This window comes from Panthera onca, chromosome B3 (genome assembly GCF_046562875.1).
Source record: "Panthera onca isolate mPanOnc1 chromosome B3, mPanOnc1 haplotype 2, whole genome shotgun sequence".
In the NCBI taxonomy this organism is placed as follows: domain Eukaryota; kingdom Metazoa; phylum Chordata; class Mammalia; order Carnivora; family Felidae; genus Panthera; species Panthera onca.
This window is the reverse complement of record NC_138344.1, coordinates 25,032,358-25,047,260: the sequence shown is the minus strand read 5'-3', so window position 1 is coordinate 25,047,260 and position 14,903 is coordinate 25,032,358. Positions and strand designations below refer to the sequence as shown.

The 14,903-nt window shown below is 37.8% G+C and overlaps 1 pseudogene; it reads left to right on the top strand.

Annotated features, from left to right (window-relative positions):
* Nucleotides 1-4,952: 4,952 nt before the first annotated feature.
* Nucleotides 4,953-5,212, top strand: LOC132668342 (large ribosomal subunit protein eL37-like; annotated as a pseudogene).
* The last annotated feature ends 9,691 nt before the right edge of the window (nt 5,213-14,903 follow it).

Genomic DNA, 14,903 nt, shown 5'->3' with positions numbered 1-14,903 from the left:
GTAGCTGAAAATAATACTCTATCTATGATTATTTCCCATTAGATTGGTTTAAAAGCAGCTGTCATGCACATGGAACTTCAAATCTAGCATGAAGAAGAAAGTCTCTTCTAAATTAATCTCTGAAGGAATTCCTGAGGCCTTCTTTGTAGAATGAAATATAAAATGAAGTTTGTAAAAATTTAGTATCACTGAGCAATTTTATGATTTTTTTAGTGAATTGGTCTGACAATTACATGTTTTGAGAGAGAGTTACAGAACTGGCTTGGTTAAGCATGTGATAGTTTGTCTCCCACATAGAAGGTGTCCCCTCTGAGCAGTGATTTCTGGGTTCACTGTCTCCACCCCAACAGACACAACCTAATAGAGATGACAATCATAACATTAACATGGTTCATAGAAAACCAGCAGAAAGAAGCTAACAATATAGAGCTCAAATTGATCTCCTGGATAGCGCTGATTCTTTGGCATATACTGCTTCATCAGCCACATGTTATGCAATTTCTGGGTCATCCTTGGTGTGAAATATTGTATACCACTGTCTCAGAGCACTTTCATCTTTGAAAAAAGTTGTCAGTAGTTGTGAGATTAAGGAAATTGGGGTCAGACACAGTCAGTCTATACATTGCACGGTTCACATGCACACATTCTTGTGTGAATTTTAGTTACCTGGTTTATTGACTGTTAATAATTGCATAAAAGGCAAATTCTGCTGCTAGCTCTACAGTCTGCAAACCACCCCATAAATAATAGCTGTGCAGCATGATGAAGTCTGCTGGTAATGGGTCACTGAGCATTTGTTAGCAGGTCACACTCAAACAGCAAAGGATATAACTGTACTGCTTCTTTATCTCCCAGTGATAAACCCACCTTGGACATTTTACAAAAATGGGTCATTGAAAGAGGGAATTTGCCAACAAAAATTAATGTGCAAAGATGAAAGTTCAAAATAAATGAAAAGTGGTAAGGTGGAAGGGGAATTAGAATTGAAAGTGAATACAGTTATAGAGGAAATAGCTGACCAGGGGAATGTTGGGGATGACTGTTATTTGTGGAACTCTAGATGTGCAGCCAGATAATCCTAGTGAAGGAGAACTTATTGGCATATATTAGGAAAGTATCTGTGACAAAGAGGAGGAAAAGTATCTCAGAAAAAGTAAGGTGTGCAAAAAAATTTCTATGACAGGAGATATTGCACAGCATTGAAAATACAAAGAATGAAATGTAGAAGTTATCCAAACAGAAAGGACTGTGACAGTTTGCCAAGGCATAGAAAAGATGCTCATTCTGTATTATAAACTATACCACGAGGAGAAGGCAAGTGCTGTTCAAACTGATCCTTGGAAAGCTTTCTACAGTGAAACAAACACTTTAGTTCTTAATATTTCTAATATTTTAAATTACAATGTACACCTTAAACTTACACAATGTTATATGTCAGTATACCCCCAATAAAGTTGGAAAAATTAAATTGAAGGAAGAAAAAAAAACAAGGAAAAGACTACAGAACTGTTCCAGATAAAAAAAAAACTAAAGGGATGTGACCCTTGAAAACAATGCATGATCTTGGACTGGATCCTGCACTGGGGTAAATATCTATAGAGAATATTATTGGGACAGGTGAGGAAATTTGAATATAGTCTGTAGATTAGATAACAGAATCAATGTTACATTTCTGTTTTTTTTTTTTTTAGATTTTTATTACTCATCTTTTTATGGCATTACATTCTTTTATTGTGGTTAAATTTGTGTCGTCTTTCTGTTATTTGGCATACAACTGGAAGCAATTTTTTAAGGATTTCTGACCAGTGTGATTTCTGAACCTCTCAAAGTCTAAAATTGGCTTTTTCTTCTTTCCCACATGAATGACAACTTCTCTGAACATAAAATGTGGCATTTACAAACTTTAACCCTTGTTGATAATATGACTTTGTTTTTTATCGTGAGGTTTAAAGGAGCTTTGCTTCATTATAGTTCAAATGTTTGCCAGTTTTTGTCCAAGAGCAGGTCTTTCCCCATTGATTTCACCTGTCACAGTTCTATAATTATTTGTTTATACCTTTTAAGAGACCAGCTCTGTGCCAATGATACAACACGGAAAGATAACATGATTGCTTTCAAGGAGTGTAAAGGAGTATCTTTGAGGATAGATAAATAAAATATCCTTTACAATTTAAAGGATTAAGAACAATGATATGGCAAATATAAGGCAGTGTGGGATCCAAGAAGAAAAGCACAAAGCCTAGATAGGGCTTTACTTGAAGTAAATGTTTCCTGGAGGAAATGTGTGATCTTTGTTGGAAACACAATTATCTCTGGATAATTGTTACTATTACTAGTATTATTACTTATAAATCTAGCCTCCACCTCTCTGACGGAAAACATGATTGTCATTGTAACAAACACAACTTTACGCTCATGGCGGGGACCCGTGACAGGTTGCCGCCAGGGAACCTGTCTTCTCAACCAGTTAGCCCAAATGGTGGATCTCCAAGTTATACCTGCAGGAGGAGTTGGAATTTAATATTATTTGTGGCAATTAGTGACTGGAAGATCATTCATTGGTCTCAGTACATCCAGTTGACTATACAGTCAGGGCTTTTGAACTGTGCAGTATCCCCTCCATGCTCCACAGATTTGCTGAAACACATTTCTATGGCCTGATCAAGCAGAATGTGATAAATTACTTATATGACATCTTCAAATACTGATGGAACCATCCAAATATGACTTCTCAGCTTGTACATTCCTCACCTTCTTCCCCCAGCAATGCTTGTTTACAAAGACTGATGAGGCTAAACGAATCATAAAAATTACCATTTGTCTTAATTTCGGTATTCCCAGAAGACAAGTTTTCAAGTGCAAGGAGTGAACTTGGAATGTGTGGCTGGCGAACACCAGCAGGGGAGTGGGGCAGTGAGACAGGGAAGGGAGGGCAGCAGATAAAGAACATAGGAGCCCCAGGGGACCTGGAGAAAGCTCTCGCCCAGAAGGCTGCAAACACCCGCAGCTGAAAGTGGCTGGGGCTCTCTGAGGTGGGGAGCCAGAGGGACAGGGAGCCAGGCAGTGTTGCTCCTGGTTCTTCATGCTCTTTGCCCAATATACACCAGTCTTCACAGAATAATTTCTTAAAAATGAAAACCCATTCCACCTTTTAGATCCTTAAGGAATAAAAAACATGTTTGAAGAGCTCAGGTTACATCATCTCTCCCTGGACCATACAGCAACTCACCAGGAGTTCAAGATGGTCCCTCAGACCATTCTTATCCAGTCTGCCTCCCCACCTAACTTTACTGCCTTCCACATTGCCCATTTTCAACCTAATCATCTGGGAAGAAAACCCATTCTTTCATAGAGGAAATATATTTGAGCAGTTCCTCTGTGCCAGGCACTGAATAGATCTCCTACTGGGGCAGTCAATTCCAGTGTAGTTCCATTGCTTTGTGTTCCTTCACGATTTGCAAGTGGCTTCCTCCCTCCTGAAGATTCCTACTGCAACAAATCCATGGTCACGGGCACTCAGCCTGCTACTGCTACTCCTAACTGTGGATCCTTCCCCTAGAATCTCCCAACAGCAATTCTTCAAACTGTCATGTATACATCATAAAATATAGCATTATGGCATAAATGATTGGAACAATATAATTAGCAAAGTAAAATTCATGACCATTTCAAACTTATTATTTCTTTTATAAAATATATTGTATTGGCGTCTTCCTAAATACCCACAGGTTTTTTTTTTTTAATTTAAAAATCTAAAGTCGTCAGTCCCAGGCAAATAACAAAGTTAGAAAGATGAATGTATGCATTTCCTGTTTTGATCATTCTACAAGGGTAGCCTAAGAGGATTCTTTGTCCTTAGGAAATACACTCTGGAGACAGTTAGTGGCCCCAAACATCCTCTCAGATGATTTAAAAAAGGTGTGGGAGGGAAGAGAAAGAGAACAAGCAATAATAATAAAGCAAATGGGACAAAATGGAAATAATGGGATAAAGTACCTTATACCATTCTTGCATTTTTTTCTGTAAATTTGAAATTATAATAAAATTAATTTACAAAAAACTATTACAGTATACTTTTTATTTATTGTACAGGTATATCTCTATCCATTTAATGTTTCAACAAAATTGAATGTTTCAATGAATGTTAATTTTTAATTAAAAAATTAATGTCAATATTTAATTTATATTACAATTTTTAATTAAGAAATTAAAAATGCAACATTTAATTACATTAAATTAAATTTTTACATTTGGATTACACTTACAATCATAATGTTTAAATGTGTAATATTTTAATGTTTCAACAAATTTTGATGTTTAAGAAGAATTTTTTAATAATTTTTTAATGTTTATTTTTGAGAGAGAGTGCTAGCAGGGGAGGGGCAGAGAGAGGGTGAGACACATAATCTGAAGCAGGCTCCAGGCTCTGAGCTGTCAACACAGCCCCACGTGGGGCTCAAACTCACAAACCATGAGATCATGACCTGAGCTGAAATTGGACACTTAACTGACTGAACCATCCAGGAACCCCTAAGAATTTTTTTTGTTTTGTTTTAGAGAGAGAGAGAGTAGGGGAGAAAGGCAGAGGGATCATGAGAGAATCTTCAGCCGGCTCCCTGCTCAGCGTGAAGCTTGACACAGGGTTCCATCCCACAACCCTGAGATCATGACCTGAGCCAAAATCATAAGTTAGATGCTCAACCGACTGAGCCACCCAGGCACCCTTCAAAAAGATTTTATAAGGTTTCAGAAAAGTCCCTTTGAGTGTTCCAATTTGCATAGTTTCAGCTTGCATGGCCATTTTTACAGTCCTGTACTATCTCATGCAGAGCAAGAACTGCCTATGTTGTGTCCACTGTAAAACAGTTTTTATACCTACACTACTTACTGCCCATGAAAGGAAGGCTATGAAGATGAGTCTCTGGCTCTTTAATTTCTGCCATGGAAATAAGATGACGAAACGGATGACATCATTTGGAAAGCATTGCAATAAGACACACATGTTGGGCCACTGCTGTGGCTCTAAGACCTACCACCTTCAGAAGTTGACCTGTGGCAAATGTGGTTATCCTGTCAAGCAGGAGAGAAAGTGCATGGATTCTGTGAAGGAACAACACCTAAACCCAAGAGGGTAGCTGTTGCAGCATCCAGTTCATCTTAAAGATTTCAATGATTAGTCACACAATAAATGTTCTGGTTAAAAAAAAAAAAAGAGTCGTGTGAAAATTTGCAATTTTAGACTTAGGCAAATGTGTAGTTTCTTCCCAGAAAAGCTTCAGGAGCCAAAACCAGCAGTTTCCCCCCAGGGAACCAGATTGAACTCAACCCAAAACACAACATGAAAGAACATCCTAGTATCCAATGAAGCCATTTGAGCTACACTGGAGTGTGGGGGGGTCTTCCCTTTGACAATTCTGACTCTTGTATGGAAGTATGGCTGTTATATTATTTAGGCCATTTGGGTAGCAGAGAAGGAAATTGTTTTCAGTCTATTTCCAATAATGGGGCCTTGATGATCAGGATGTGTGGAAAGAAGGAAGGCAGAATCTCATAGGAACTCAGGAACAGTGTGTAGATGGGCCTTGCACAAAGCTAAAAGCCACAATTGTGCCAGAAATCTTGGCTGTAGGTCGCTAAGGACTCAAGGCAGCAGTAGGATGTGGCCATCTTCAGTCTCTATGATCACTCAACTTCCCCATCTCTATAACACTCCTATTTCTCCCAACTGCACACCTCACCTGTTCCCTAAACAGCTTTTGTTTTCATGCAATTTCTGCTGACTCATATTCCCAGATCCCATGGTCTTCCATGGCTACTCTTGCTCCTTCATTTCAGCACCTTCTCCTGAAACTGACGGAACCCTCCCTCCATATTTTTCTGTCCAATTCAAAGAGGGAAAATCTGATTGGCATTTGCTAGTTCCACCTGTTATTGTTTATAAAGAGCTTTCCATCCTGGGATACTCTGTGACATTGGTCAGGGAAGGATACAGGCAGGGATCTGGGACAAAGCAGGAATATGTGAATAGTGACCTTGAAGAGCCTATGGCCTGTGACTAGGTAAATCCATGGCTTGGAGGTGCCATTTGGTTGGGCCAAATGTGCATCAACAGGACCCAAACATCTTCCAGAAAGAAAAGCTGTTCTTTACATTAGATAGATGAATTCTTGTGTTGCACATACTAAATGATGAGGAATTAAAACATGTTTTGACACATCTTTGAAAATTAATGACTGCTATTATACTCATTAATAATTATCTTATTAATAAAAGAATATCTGTCTGTCCCTTCTGGTATTTCTTTGGTTTATTATGCTATCTAAATGGGGAAGGAGGAACACTCAAGTATCTTTTCTTGACCACACCTGATAGTACCCACAATTATACTTGAATTGTTTACTTGAACTTTTAGTTGAACTAAGAACATAATGCACAGCAGAGACAAATCTTATTTGCCCATAGTAGCATAGATTAGCACTAATAAATAAAATCATAAATACTTTGAAAATATTTTATCCACTATCTTTTTTTAAATAAAATTATAGTAGGACTCATTTGACGCTGAATAAATGATCTCTGAGTTTGGCTTCCTTGCCCATTCCCTGCTAAATTCTGGAAAATGGAATATAATCTGAAAACAACTTATGTAAAGAATTAGTACAGAAGTTTAAGGGATTCTAACAATAAAAAAAATCATAGTTGTACCAGAAAGTCAACTTTTAGAGTCTACAGAGAATTTCTCACACACTTTCCCCAAAATATCATAATTTATAGGGGGGAAAAAAGAGAAGAATCCTGGTTCTCCATAACAATGTTCTAAGAGGAAAGTATGTGAAGAAGAAGAAGAAGAAGAAGAAGAAGAAGAAGAAGAAGAAGAAAGAAAGAAAGAAAGGGAAAGAAAGAAAATTATTTTTGTCCAGGTACTATATTAAACATATTACTTGCATTCTGTATTCCAATCTTTACAATAACCCTGTGTAATAGCTGTTATTTTTACCCTTATTTTATAGATGAACAAACCAAAGATTATACATGTATGCAACTTACCCAAGGCTACACAGAAAATAAATATCTGAGGATGAGATTGACTCTGAACCTGTGCTGTCGGCCAGATTCTGTCTAGGAAAAGGGCCAGGCAGCACTCTATCCACTAAATGTCAGTCCTAGCCTGGTAAATAGCTTGCAGGAAGCAGAGGTGGGTTCCAAGCCCAGGTCTTTTGATACCTGAACTGGTCCCTTTACTGCAAAATGCAGCTAGTTACATTCACTGTGAAATAGAATGAAAAATTCTACTTCTCCTCAACCTAGTCATTTTGTAATATAAAGTGTTATTAATGCCAGGGTATCATTTCCTGACTTCTGTAGTTTTAATTGATTTGCTCAGCAAGACTTTAATGTATATCTAAGAGTTCAAATTCATTATAGTAGAAAAGTCCATTGTAACTTAATTAAAAGTGTTATTATGTCTTAAAATACTCAGCGGATTTTAATGGGCTGCTGATGATACAGAATGTATTCCTTTAAACTGATGCTTTTGTTTTGTTCTTTAATTATAGAGCATTTGTATAATCAGCTACCATTATTGCCAACTTAATGATAAAATAAAATAAAGAGTAATATTCCAAATACTAAAATTACAATTCACAGATAAAAGCAAAGACAATGACACCTTGGATTTTTAGAATAATTATGAAAAATAATCGAACCTATGACATTTCTGTGGACTAAAGAAAAAACCTACTTCTCTGATGGGTAAATAGTAACTGAAAGAAGGATTGAAATTATTTTTTCCAAGGAAGCCAAGGAGATGACTTTGAAGAAGGAGGGTCAGGCTTTTGGCTCCAGGTATAATGGTATGTGAGTTTATTTCTGTCCTTTTCCTTTATGAAACAGCAACAAAAATTAAAAGTTACAAACTTCAAGAGATTAAAGTTTATCTGAATCTTTTCTGAGGACAATGAGAGACCTAAATATATGGAGAGATGTGTCTTACTTGTGGGTTAGAAGATTCAGTACTATTAGTATCCCTACTGTCCCTAAATTGATCTACAGATCCAATGCACTTCCATTCAGAATTTCAGCAGATTTTTTTCATAGACACTGGCAAACTGATTCTAATATGCACATGGAAATGCAGAGGACCTGGGACTGCCTAAACTACAGTTGACCCTTGAACAACAAGGGGATTAGGGATGCCAACACTCTTATCCTCTCTATGCAGTCAAAAAAATCCATGTATAACTTTTGATAAATGCAACAGTACTTTGAAAGAGAAACAAGGTGGGGGACTAAACTTGATTTGAAGACTTATTACCAAACCACAGTAGTCAAGATAGTATGATATTATCATAAAGAGAGAAAATTGAATCAAAGGAACAGAATAAAGAATCCAATTATATACCCACACATAACTGATTTTTGACAGGTACAAAGGTAATCAGCACAGAAAGGACAGTATTTTTACAAAGATGTATCTTCTATATAAAAAATAACTCAAAATCAGTCATAATGTAAAACCTACTATTATAAACTTCTAGAAGGATATATACAAGAAAAATCTTTGTAGTCACATGTGTGGTACCAAAAGGACAATCCATTTTTTTAAAATGAATAAATTGGACTCTATCAAAATTAGCAATTGTGCCCATCAAAAGACAAGTCACAGACTGAGAAAAAATATCTGCAGAGATCATATATCTGATAAAGGACTTGTATCTAGAATATATAAAGAATTATCAAAACTAAATAAGAAAAAAACAACCCAATTTTCTTAAATGTGCCAAATATTTGAACATGCACTGTACGAAGGAACACAAATGCCTGGTAAATTAGGACATGAAAATTAATGCAAATTTAATTTTAAAAGCCACCATGAAACACCATCTCACACACTTACTAGAAAGAGGAAACTTAAAAACAGTGACCATAACAAATGCTAGTAAGGATTAAGAGGAACTAAAACTCTCATACAGTGCTGAGAGATACGAAATTATTTTTGGAAAACTGTTCAGTAGTTCATTAAAAAGTTAAAAACTCATCTACCATACAATTCCTTTGTACTCCTAGGTGGTATTTACCTAAGAGGACTGAGAGTGTACATCCACATAAACGTGTACATGAAGTTTCGAAGTGGTTTTAACCAAATGCTGCAAACAACCCAAATGTCCATCAGCAGAAAAGATGAATGAACTATTTATTCATGCCATGACATAAATGAATGTCAAAATAATTATAGTCAATGAAAGAGGTCAAACCAAAAGAAAAAAAAAAGAGGATATAATCTGGTTCCATTTATATAAAATTCTAGAAATTAAAAATGTATTATAGTGACAGGGCAGATGATGACTGTCAGGGCAGATTGGAGACAAATGGGAAGGAGTGCAATGGAGTATAAAGAAATTTGGAGATACTGTTGCTATCTTAATTGTGGAGATGGCTTCACAGGTATACACAGATGTCAAAATTTATGAAATTGTATTCCTTGAATATGTGGTTTGTTGCATGTCAATTATAACTCAATAAAGCTCTTTTTAAAATTAAAAATACAGGGCCACCTGGGTGGCTCAGTTGGTTAAGCATCAAACTCTTGATTTTCACTTAGGTCATGATCTCAAGGTCATGAGATAGGCCTGGAATCAGGCTCCACACTGGCTGTGGAGCTTGCTTAACATTCTCTCTCCCTCTCCCTCTCCCTCTCCCTCTCCTTTTCTTCATGCCCCTCCCCCCAACTCATGCTCTCCCTCTGTCAAAATAAATAAATAATTACAGGGCACCTGGGTGGCTCAGTCAGTTATGCATCTGACTCTTGATTTCAGCTCAGGTCATGATCTCAAGGTTCATGATATCAAGCCCATGTCAGGCTCTGTGCTGACAGCACTGAGCCTGCTTGAGATTCTCTCTCCTCACTCTCTGCCTCTATCACTGCTCATGTGTGATCTCTCTCTCTCTCTCTCTCTTTCTTTCAAAATAAATAAATAAACATTAAAAAATAATAATAAATAATTAAAGTAAATTAAAAATACAAATCTTGAGTATTAAAAGTAAAGTTTCTCTAGCCCTCACTATTAAAGTGCAGTCCATGTACTGACAGCATCAGCATCACCTGGAAGCCTGTAATAAATTCAGATTCTCAAGCACCATCCAGACCTAGTGAAACAGAATTTGCATTTTCACCAGGTCCCCATCCTTTCAGGCACATATCAAAACTGTAGAAATGCTGCTCCAGATAAAGTGTGTCTCAGGGAAGTCCTGTCCATGAGGGTGTGGGATATGCTGCTGTGCTTCTTTCTTTCCCTGTTGGAGAAACAGGGGTCAATGTATGCCCTTCCACCCCACAATGCAGGAAGCTGTCTCATTAGCTTCATGCTCCTCTTTTCAAAAGCTCTGGCAGCCAGCAGAGCTTGGAAGAGTGGGGAGGTGAGGAGCTGGGATTGAAGGAAGCTGTACACATTAAAATAGCTCCAACCTGGGGCCTACTGTGTTGCATATGAGCTGAACCACAGAAAGGGGTCAATACCCTCTCAGAAAATTGGTTAGACCTAAGCACCATTTACACAGTGCTGGCCTTCCTGTGTCCTTTCTCCTATTTGCTATCTCCTCCCCACACATGTTGCAGCTTTGTGGCAGTGACACAACTATCAAAGGTACCTCTAAAATGATAGTCACCACCAAAATGTTGACTCAGTTGTGCTAGTCACAAACTACTGCCTATCTGTTTAGTCTTTCCTCTTTTACTGAATAACAAAGGCACCTTCACTGGGGCAGGCCTCTTTCTGATGTAGGTCTAAATCTCAAGCGAGCAATACTGATTCTATATTCTTCGGTTTCCAAGGAGTTTTATTATTTGAACACATCGTTGAAAAGATGTTAAGAACAAGACATCAGGGCAAAAGCAAATCTAGTGACTACAAACAAGAAGTTCTGAATAAAAAGTATCATTTGTTGTCCTTCCCAAATTATTTTAACATTAAAGATGGGACATGCCATGGTCCAGAAACTGTACCAAGAATCTGTGTGTGAATCTAATGACTAGAAGACCCTAGAAAGCAGGCACTGTTTTGTTATCACCTACTGTGATGCCTGTCAAGGGATAAGAAGGAAAGAGAAAAGAGGGAGAGGAAAGGAGGGGAAGAGAGGTAGGAAGGGAAGGGAAGAATAAAGAGGGTAGAGAAAGTGTGGTACAATAAATAGATGATAGATAGATAGATAGATAGATGATAGAAAAATGTCTACGTAGGTAGAAAAGCCCATCCCTATGCTATGATAAATGACAATGGAAGGAAGACAGCATTAATGATGACAGAATAATGTGTAGACACATTAAAAAATTGCTTTAAGTCTGCTCCTAAATATGATTTACTAAGCCTGTGATTATGCAGTGTGGTTGATTAGATAAAGGCTTCCTGTATATGAGCTTTATAGCAGTTAAAGTCATACCAAAATAGGCTCTTTTATAGTATTTCAGAAGCATTCTTTAATAGATTTAGAGATAGGTTTCTAATATAACAACACTCACCTGGATTCCCTTTCCGTCAAGATTCCTGATTCCAGGGGAACAGATGCCATGAGAACTAAATCTTGTTAATGATTCTGCATGTTGAAAAAAATATGTTCCCTGGAAAGTGTTAAGTTGTCACAAAAATGGCTGTAGAAGGGAAACAATTAATTCATATGTACTTTTTGGTTATTCTCTTTCCTGGTAAGATTAGTCGTATTGATTTTTATTTGTAAGCATAAATCTAGTTCCATTTTTTTTTTCCTTAGCTGAATAAATGTGTTAGCTACAATTTCCCTACTAGAAAGTCTCAACCCCTGGATGTGAGATCTGGCTATACTGAAGTAGCTATGACTTCCAACAAGTTACTTAGTGTCTCTGAGTGTCTTCTTCACAAAAAAAAAAAAAAAAAAAGCTACCAGGTTTTAAGAATTAAAGTAAATAATGAATGCGAAACGCATTAATAACTGTAAAGTGCTAAAAATAGAATCATATTATCTATTATTAATATTTTAATTTCTATTATTTTAAGTAACTAATCTCATGATTAAGCTGACAAAGGAATCTGAACAGGTTTTGACCCACCCACTACCTTTCTGTAAAAACAAATTCTAACAGATCTGTATTGTAGAATGTGCAAGATGGAAATTACAACCTTCAAATATATGCATTGCTTACCTCCAAAGTTTCCTTAAGACTCCAAACAGGTCTTGGGCGCTTGGGTGGCTCAGTCATTAAGCTGCCGACTTCGGCTCAGGTCATGATCTCCCAGTCCGTGAGTTCGAGTCCTGCGTCAGGCTCTGTGCTGACAGCTCAGAGCCTGGAGCCTGTTTCAGATTCTGTCTCCCTCACTCTGACCCTCCCCCGTTCATGCTCTCTCTCTCTCTGTCTCAAAAATAAATAAACGTTAATTTTTTTTAAAAGACTCAAAATAGGTCTGATTTAAGTCCTATTAACTAATTTTCTATTTGTTTACTATAAACCTTAGCATATCTGAGCTTCTCTGTAAGCAAGGATATTGAAAGAGATACTAGATGAACAGGGGACTTTCAAGACAGTACCTATTGGGAGAGAATTCTTAATGGTTTTTCTGCACCTCTTAAGTTAGTTTTTGTTCCATACTCTCATGTCAAGGGTATTTTTATAGCAAACAACTTCAGAAGATAGAGATATTGTCTCTCTTTGAGGCAGAGGGTAGATTTATTTTCTGACCAGGATAATAAAGATGATGTCTCCTTTGTAAGCTCAGGTTTCCTCAACTATGATACGAACTCACTGTCCGCACTGTCCACAGGGGCAAGTGGAACACACATGCACCAGAAGCTCAGGCTGCCTACTGTAATTGTTTCTGACCCAGGAATCATCTTTTGCCAGGAAATAGGACATGGTGGAAGGCTAATTTATTAACCTAAAACTAATATAAAATCTCTTATCCTTCGCAGTTCTTGATAGTAACTTTCTCAGGGTATCTAATGATAATTTCTAAAGCATTTCGGCATCTTTGAAACATCCTGTTATGCAATGATTTGAACAATCCCACCATCACTAAAGTAGACCATCAGACCACATGGATATGTCTGCTAAAGCAGAGCTTCTTAAACTTGAATGAAAATTCAGATTCTCATTCAGTCACTCTAGGGTGGGGCTAAGATTCTGAGTTTCTCACAGCTTCCAGATTATGCTGCACTTGCTTGCCCATGGACCACACTCTGAACAGTGAGGGTCTAAATCATTGTTATTTCAGGTGTGACCACAGGATAATCTAATTCAGATTCAACCCTGGGTGCTTGTTAGAGTTAGTCCTGAGCCATAACCCAGAATGCGTCAGAAGCTCTTGAACAGGACTGCATTTTTAAAAAGCCTTGCAGGAATCCTTTTGCATTTTAGTGCTAGGGAGCTACCATCCCAATTTCCAGTGACTTAGTGAGTGCAGGCTTTTGCAGCTGGTTCCATACTGAAAGAAGTTCTGGTTCTCTCCTTTATCATCTATTTTATCAAAGCCCTTAGAGGGTGAGCTGAGGCAAGGAGGCCCCAGGAATGGCATTTACCAGATCACAGGCAGCAGGATTTGGGGGATGATGTTCCAAAGTTGATCTGAAGAATCACATCCTGTGCATCCTGTGTAGGGCCATTGATCCACATAGAATCATGCCTCCTATCCTTGTTCTGAGAGGACTACATGATCACTCACTCACAAAAGCATTTATTTGCCAAGTAGTCACATGTAGCCTGTGTCAGAGGCAGAAAAATATTGTCTTGCACTGATGTAAGCATGTTCTTCTAGAGAGTTCCATGTAATCTAAAACATCATATAACAGAGCTGGGAGATGGGGTCTGCAGAGCTCTCACTCACCCCTCCCCATTGGGTGGGCTACACTGAGTCACTTGCCCTGGGCTTCAATGATCTGTCTTTAAAATCAAGCTTTGAGGCCATATTTCTAAGAAAGATTTCCTCCAGCTCTCACACTAGATTCTAAATCATGTTCTCAAAATGAAATCTGTCTGTTATGGATTGAATTATGTTCCCTAAAAATTCAAATATTGAAGCCCTAACTCTCAATGCCTCGGTATGTGACTGTGTTTGGAGGTTGGGCCTTTTAAGAGAGGATTAAGCTAAAATGAGGGTGGGTAGGCCTTAATCCAAACTGACAGGTGTCCTTTTTTTTTCTGTTTGTTTATTTTATTTATTTATTTTGAGATGGAGTGTGTGTGTGAGAGGGGGGAGGGGCAGAGAGAGGAGAGAGAGAATTCCAAACAGGTTCTGCACTGTCAGCATGGAGCCCAATGTGGGTCTTGAGCACACAAACCCAAACCATGACCTCGCTGAAATCAAGAGTCAGGTGCTCAACCAAATGAGCCACCTAAGTCCCCCAAAACTGACAGGCATCCTTATAAGAAGAGGAAATTTATATGCACACAACACAGACCAAGGGATGGCCATGGAGACTTGAACATAAGATGTACATGCACAAAGACCACATGTGAGGACACAGGGAGAAAATAGGTGTCTGCAAGCCAAGTAGAGATACCTCAGAAGAAACTAACCTGTCAACACCTTGATCTCACAAAACCAGCCTCCAGGATTGTGAATACCTAAATTTCTGTTGTTTAAGTCTCCCAGTCTGTATAGTACTTTGTTACATAGCCCTAACAGACTAGCACACTATCTGACAATTAAAGGAGTTCCCAGAAACAACATTCTCAGTCCTCTCTACAATCCCTATCTAGTATTTTATACTCCTACCAATTGGAAAGTTCTCCTTTAAAGCTTCTCTATATCTCTTCTACTGGGTTGAAGGTTACTTTTCTTGCTTTTCTTTAATAATAATGAGAAAATGCCACCATTCTCCATATAATAGCTTTTCACAAAGATAAGTTCTTTAAATAAATCATCCTTTTCTAGACTGAA